Below are 8,100 nucleotides of genomic sequence, written 5' to 3' on the forward strand. Positions count from 1 at the left end.
TAGATAGATAGATAGATAGATAGATAGATAGATAGATAGATAGATAGGACCAAATACAAACCTCTAACAGGGTATCAATTTACTCATTGCCATCTTGATCTGATAACTTCAGCATTTCAGATGAAACTTAAAGGAAGTAGAACTGATCTGTGCTATGATCATCAACAGTGATTTAAAGGTGATAGTAGACAGTAAGATATTAAAACGCAGAAAGATAGTGTAAAATAATATCACTCAAAGATGTAAATTATCCAGCTTTCCTTGATCAGTGCATTACAAGTCACTGTTTTCATTTAGAACGAGATGCAAAAAGTGAATATTTTTAATGATTAATTGTCAATACATAAGCTTTTTAATCAAACAAAATTTATGCTTTGATGGATCCCAGTTGAATTTCTACCCTAAAATAGATTAAATAAAGCATTTCTACTTTACAGATTAAAGGAATTGAACTCGTGCCTTTTTTATTGTAATTGCAGATTTCATGCATCACAACATTCTGAGATGAAAACATGAAATCAATACATGCTTAAAACTTAATAGCGTTAACTAAATTGCTTCTAAGTTAAACTTAAGTTTTAACATGTGGAGTTCTTATTTCCCATACAATAAACATTCACCCAGTTTAAAAAGACATGAAAACTATAAATTTGTAACATGTGATAAAATATAAATATAAGAATATATTCCACAAAATGGTTAAAGACAGAAAAAAAATTCTAGCTGGGTGGATCTCAAAGACAGTTTGCTCAACTTTTACATTTATTGGATTTTTTAGGACATTAATAGAAATTTGTAACATCTTAAAACTAAGTATGTCACAAAAATGTATGTGTATTTTGGCCAATTATAGAGAGGCTATGAAATAATTGTACTCAATGAGGTCCCAATTTTCCTTTCACTCTGATGTTGTATTTCTTTTATGTTTATTTAAAAAAAAGTTAATATGTTAATCTGAAGGGCCACTAAATAAATCTTCCAGGCTTCCACGATACTTTCGGAAATAGATTGAACTGGCGGGGCCCAGTGGCTCACGCCTGTAATCCAAGCACTTTGGGAGGCCGAGGCGGGCGGGACACCTGAGGTCGGGAGTTTGAGACCAGCCTGACCAACATGGAGAAACCCTGTCTCTACAAAAAAATAAAAATAAAAATAAAAAAATACAAAATTATCCAGGCACGGTGCCACATGCCTGTAACCCCAGCTACTCAGGAGGCTGAGGCAGGAGAATTGCTTGAACCTGGGAAGCGGAGGTTGCAATGAGTCGAGATCGTGCCATTGCACTCCAGCCTGGGCAACAAGAGCAAAACTCCATCAAAAAAAAAAAAAAAGGTAGAACTTTTTAAATTCGTTCTACTTAGATTAACAATCTGATTTCAAATTATCAGATAATATTTTCTGGTTTAAGATGAACAGAAAATACCCTTGTCAACGTTTTCTCAGTCTTTTAAGTAATAAAAACAAAATTATAAGAACAAATTAGTGATTAAAAAAAAAAAAGGAGGTAGTGACAAGGCCACAAAAATGGAGAATTCCCAGTAAAGGAGAATGAGTAGATCTTTAAAGAGAAATCAGAGTTGATAGGGTATATCCCAAGAATAAACATGGTTTTGTCCAAGGAGCCAAAAAGAAAAGGATTGTGTCATAGGGCAACAAAAATGGGTTACACATGCTCTCGTGTAAATCCATGAGAGCAGGGGTTTCATTGGTCTTGTTTGCTGCTGGAACTGACATAGAATTTTGCCTGGCAATAAAGAATTCAGTACAGCATACAGAAATTTACTACCGGTAGAGTAAGGAGATCTGTCATTGTTTTATAGTTATTTTTTCCTCTTTATGACTAACCAAGATATGGAGTTAGAATAAGCTCAGCTTTGTTGCACTCTCAGGCTTTATTTTCTGCTCTGGGAACCTTCCAAAGGCACAAGACCAGTGGTGTGCTGGAGCTGCGTTCTATGGTCTATTAAAACCCAGCTATTAAATTTTTAGAAATTTTGCAAGACAGGTTTTAAATGCACACATCATTTTTTTAAAAATCTACAAAATAAATCCATACTTCCATATATTATAATAAAAACATGCAATACATACTCAATATTCATTACTTTCTAATTATTCCACTACATTTTAATGCTATTTATGATCTTGTGGTTATTTACATCTGCGTGGGTGGTGGAAAAACTATCCAGTTGTCCCTCAGTATCCCTGGAGATAATTGGTTCCAGGATCACTCCCACTAAAACAGAATCTATGAATGCTCAAGTCCCTGATTTAAAATGGCATGTTATTTACATGTAACCTATCGATATCCTCCCATATACTTTAAATCCTCTCTAGAATACTTATAATACTTAATACAATGTACATGCTATGTAAATAATTGTTATGCTCTATTATCTTTTTACTTGTATTATTTTTGTTGTATGTATATTGAGTTTATTAGAATATTTTTGATCAGCAGAGGGCTTTTTTATTGTTGTTCTTTCTGGATATGCATGTGTACATACATGTTTTTCCACCTACTCTACCATATGGAAATAGTTTGCTGACATTCTTCTAGGTAGCCTCCAAAACCCAGCCAATAAATTTGGCCCATATTATACACAGCAGAAAACAATAGAATTTATTTGTGCTTGCAGCACCCGTATACATGGAAGAACTCAATGATGATTAAGTCAAAAGAAGTAATTAGAATTTGGAGCTTATATATAATACAATTTTAATAGGTGAAAGGGAGAGAGAGAAGGGCACCTAGGGAAAATAGATGACTTTTTGGAAAGATAAATGGGTTTTCAGGAGAAAAAAACAGGAGATAAAGTTTGTGATAATGTTTGTCTATATAGTTAGGAATGTTTTCTCCTGTTTCCTTCAGGGCCATAATACTCCCCTGGAGAAGGGGTTTGAGGTAGGTTTTATTTACATTTTCCCTTCAGGGATTAGATCTACCCTGAAGTGCAATTTATAGCAGCCTTATTTCCCATAAGTTTCTACTTTTACTCAGATAAAGAAAGCTCTAGGAAGGCTTTTTTTTTTCTGCATCTGTTGAAAATTTGTAAATAGTTTACTTAGATACATTTATTAGATTTGAATGAAAAGGCTGGTGTACTTTACTCTTCAAAGTATATACCAATTTTATAATTCTTTCTTCCTTACAGTAAACCTCATTTCTGACAAGTGATTGGCTGTCTTAGCTTGACTTGAGATATGAAAATATAGGTAGAACATTTTTCTAGCAGTCATCTACAAAGATGAAAATTTCCCTCTCAGAATGGCACTTGGACTTTGTCTTAACACTTTGTAGAAATAAATAGTTTTTTGGAGAGTATGTGAACCCTCTTTCCTCAATAGATGGTCTTGCTAAATATATTTTTTAAATATGACAACAAAAGAACACAAGGAACTTTGATAAATTTTATTTTATAAAAACAAGAGTATTTTTTCCGCAAACACAACGTTAAGAAAAGAAAGAAACCCCAGACTGGGTTAATATGTGCAAAACACACAACTAATACAGACTAGTATTTACAATATAAAAAGAATCTGAAATACTTAATACGAGTATATATATATTTTTGAGACAGAGTCTCACATTGTTACCCAGGCTAGAGTACAGTGGCACCATTTTGGCTCATTGCAGCCTCAACTTCCCTGGCTCAGGTGATCCTCCTAACTCAGCCTCTCAAGTATCTGGGACTATAGGCGTGTGCCACCATGCCCAGCTATTTTTTGTATTTTCTGTATAGATGGGGTTTCGCTGTGTCCCCTAGGCTGGTCTAGAATTCCTAGGCTCAATTTATTCGCCCACCTCAGTCTCCTAAAGTGCTGGGATCACAAGCGTGCACCCACCCTTAATAAGACTAATTTTAAGAAAACAAACAACCAAATAGAGAATGAGCAAAGGATTTGACAGGTATTTCACCAAACGTATATGGATGATAAATATGCATAATAAAAGTCTCAAAATCAGTAGTCATTAAGGAAATGCTAATTGAAAGCATGAGATACCATTACACACCTATTAGGATGTGTAATAATTTAGGATGGCTAAAACAAATATCTGACAATTCCAAGGGCTTTCAAAGATGCAGAACTACTAAGACTCTCATAGGTTGCTTGCAAGAATAAACGTGATATACCATTTTTGAAAATAAATTAGAAATTTCTTATAAAGTTAAACATAAGCCTATGACTCAGTAATCCTACTCACAGTATTTAACCAAGATAAATGAAGACTTAGATTCATATAAAAACTTGTATGGAAAGGTTTATAATGGTCTTATTTATTATTGTCAAAAACTGGGAAAACCTAAACATCCTTCATTGGTTAATGGATAAATAGTGACATATACATCCAATGAAATACTAGTTGGCAATATAAAAACCTAATTAATAATATACACACAACATGGATGAATCTCAAATGCATGTGCTAAGTAACAAGAGACAGAGAGAAAAAATTTTATATGGTATGATTCTATCCAATGACATTCTGGAAAAGTAAAATTATAGGAACAGAAAACACATTAGTGTTTGCTATGGGCTGGGCGGGAGGGAGGTGTTGACTATAAAGTGCAGCAACGGGGGTTATTTGGGGGGCGATGAACTATTTTGCAGTTTGATTGTGGTCATGGTTTTATATGACTGTAAGCATTTATCAAATTTGACAGGGTGGTGCATCAAAAAGTAAAATTTATTCTATGTGAATTTGAAAAGTGAATAATAATAACAATGACAACATTAATCATAAAATCCTAGATGAGTAACAATGCCAAAAAAAGTGATGTAAAGACAAGAAGAACTTACAGCATTAGCACAAAACATTTTTTAAAAATTTAGGTCTCAGATTCATTGTTATCTCCTCAGAAAAGATTTCCCTGACCATTGGGTATGAAGTATCTACTCGTCATTCTCAATCACAGCATCTTAATTTAATTATCTCCGTTGCACTTAATTCTAGTGTTTTATCATTTATTTAAGTTTTTATTATTTTTTGTTGTTTGTATTCCTGTGTTAAAATATAATCTTGTTTTCTGTAATGCTCACAACTGTGAGCTGAGGACTTCGAATAATTCCTAGCATGAAGGATTACTTGATGCACATTGGTTAAATGGGGATAATGTCATTAGTCTTTGAACTGCAATGTAGGAGTTCCAAGTTTTTAAATAAGATTAACATGTCATATAATAAAAAACATTGATCAAAATTGAAATACCAAACAAAAGTCTCTGAAAAGCCACAAGTATTCAATAAATATCAATTTCTTACTAATATGAGTTGGGAAGTAAAATAATAAGGGCTAAAATTGACTAAAATATTTAGGTAGTATCTTTGGAAAAATAGGTGAAAACATATAAAGTATAAAAATGTTTTGAACTAAAAATGAAGAACACTGTTTAATATAAAACCATATATAAGAAGAAAGAAAGAAAAGGCTGTGATTTTTTGCATAATTTGGATAAGAAACTCATCATATAGTTTTCACATACTTGGAAGAAAAGTGAATAGCTTCAAGATGGCACCAAGAAAGAACTGCACAGATGCCAAATATGCAGCCTAGGACACAATCAACTCCTTGCATTAAAACGACATGCCATCATAAGTTGGTTGCAAATTCCTGATTTGGGCAAAAGAATGGATGGCAATATAGAATCCCCCAGTTATGAGTTACTCATTAATTTATTAACTTGTAAGATTAAAAATAAGAAGCAGACCTCAAAAATGTTGTGTTTAGGTTTTTGTCTTAGTATACAAATTTAAGCTTGCTTGTTTGAGAATATCTGTTGTTTTATATATGGACTTTTTTTCTCAATTACCTATCTGTATCAGTCTAACTGTGAATAAATTGTAGAGAACGGATTGATGTTGCTTCGACCTCTTTACCTAACAATATAACTGCAAAGACTAATTGTTAGATGGGGAAGCTGACAGTTTATTCTCTGGAAGGGCTGGTGATTGGGATTGTAATGATCTTGAAAGATATTGTTGCAACTGTACCACTTCCACTGTTCCTACTATTCCTTTTTGCCTCAGATGAAGTTGCTCTGAGATAGGAGTTACAGCAAGGAAATGTTAACATAATTATTATTACTAAGTTACTTAGCTGAATATGAAAAATGACCCACTGAGGATTTTTATATCTTCTAGGATCTGAGTGAGCCAAAAGGTAATCAAAAACACCCTGCGCTGATGTAGAATATGGCCTGCTTTAAGTCCGCTTTAAATAGCTATTCATTTTCTCATCCTTTCATTTATCCAGAGGCACTTATGGAATATCTGTGGTGTAACTGACCTTGTTCTAGGTACTCGTTCCGTGTTTTGAGACATCTCCTGGAGACCAAGGTCTTTGGAAATGTGGCACTGCTCTTGCCACTTTATTGTTCTATTCTTGATGTGACATTTTTGACAAAATTTTAAATATTAATTTCTAAAATATATAATAATTTTGTAGCAAATGAAAATAATATGAAAGCCTTTGCAAAATACTAAGGTCAGTGGTTTTTCTATATGAAAAATTATATCATAACTTAGGGGTGGGATAGACAAAGTTCCCCAAAGAAAGTACACATGTTGAACTGTTAAGATGTTTGAAATAAGAAATCTCACTAGCAGAAGGCTGGAAACAGTAGCGATACTATCTGAATATAGATTGGAACTATTTTAGAATACAGGTTAAAGAATACAGTTTCTTAAAGAAAGAGATTGGTCCTTATATGTTTGTATTTCAAAACGTCAAGCTTAATAAAGAACCAAAACTAGTCCCATTGAGGAGTAAGAAGTTGTCTGTTATTTTGCCAGTATTCTAATTATTATATCTATTATAGCCAACAATCACATGATATCTATACAAAAGAAAAGAAAAAGACAATGAACAATACCTCAGCTACAATTCTACATGTCTTTATATATATATGTATATATATACATAACAATTTTCTCTATAGATTACAATTCCACATGTTTATGTATATGCAAATATATATATACCTGTTATATATATACATGTTATATTTATATACCTGTTATATATATACTATATATATACCTGTTATATATATATATTTTATATATATATACTACAAAAAGGGAGAATTCACATCAGAACACTAGCAAATCTTTTATGGCATTGAACACAGATCTGAAGCAAAAAAAAGTATTATTGAAAAAATATTTGAGACCATTAACAAGAAACTTGAGTAAAATGTTAAAACACAAAAAACAAAACAGGATTAATACTCAATACATTAACCAGCCAAACAATAATATATTCTATGAGATAAATATTTCTTTCATATTAAACAATAAATAATAAAAATAAAAATTAACCAGGGGACAAAAATTAAAAAAGAATTACACCTAAGAATGCTTTCAATAGGATTTTTATTATCAGAATAACATAAAGAAATTAGAAAACTTTGGGCTATTTAAAGAGCAGGATATACACATCATTATAACCACTATGCATACATATGTGAGTTCAATTATTTCTCTGTCTGATATTATCAACCTCATTTCATGATGCTAGCAATTATCATAGGAGCTTGCATTTATGTTTACTTACTATGTGTATGTTCTTTATACAGTATAAATGGCATGCCAGATATTCAAATAGCAATACCACCTTGGCAATTCTGTGATAAAATCTGTGTTTTTTTGGGGGGGGAGCCAAGATGGCCGAATAGGAACAGCTCCGGTCTCCAGCTCCCAGCCCGAGCGACACAGAAGACTGGTGATTTCTGCATTTCTGCTTGAGGTACCGGTTTCATCTCACTAGGGAGTGCCAAACAGTGGGTGCAGGACAGTCGGTGAAGCGCACTGTGCGTGAGCCCAAGCAGGGCGAGGCACTGCCTCACTCGGGAAGCGCAAGGGGTCAGGGAGTTCCCTTTCCTAGTCAAAGAACGGGGTAACAGACGGCACCTGGAAAATCGGGTCAGTCCCACCCTCATACTGCGTTTTCCCAACGGGCCTGGAAAACGGCACACTAGGAGATTGTATCCCGCACCTGGCTCGGAGGGTCCTATGCCCACGGAGTCTCGCTGATTGCTAGCACAGCAGTCTGAGATCAAGCTGCAAGGCGGCAGCGAGGCTGGGGGAGGGGCGCCC

The sequence above is a fragment of the Hylobates moloch genome, unplaced genomic scaffold (genome assembly GCF_009828535.3).
Source record: "Hylobates moloch isolate HMO894 unplaced genomic scaffold, HMol_V3 SCAFFOLD_16, whole genome shotgun sequence".
NCBI lineage: Eukaryota > Metazoa > Chordata > Mammalia > Primates > Hylobatidae > Hylobates > Hylobates moloch.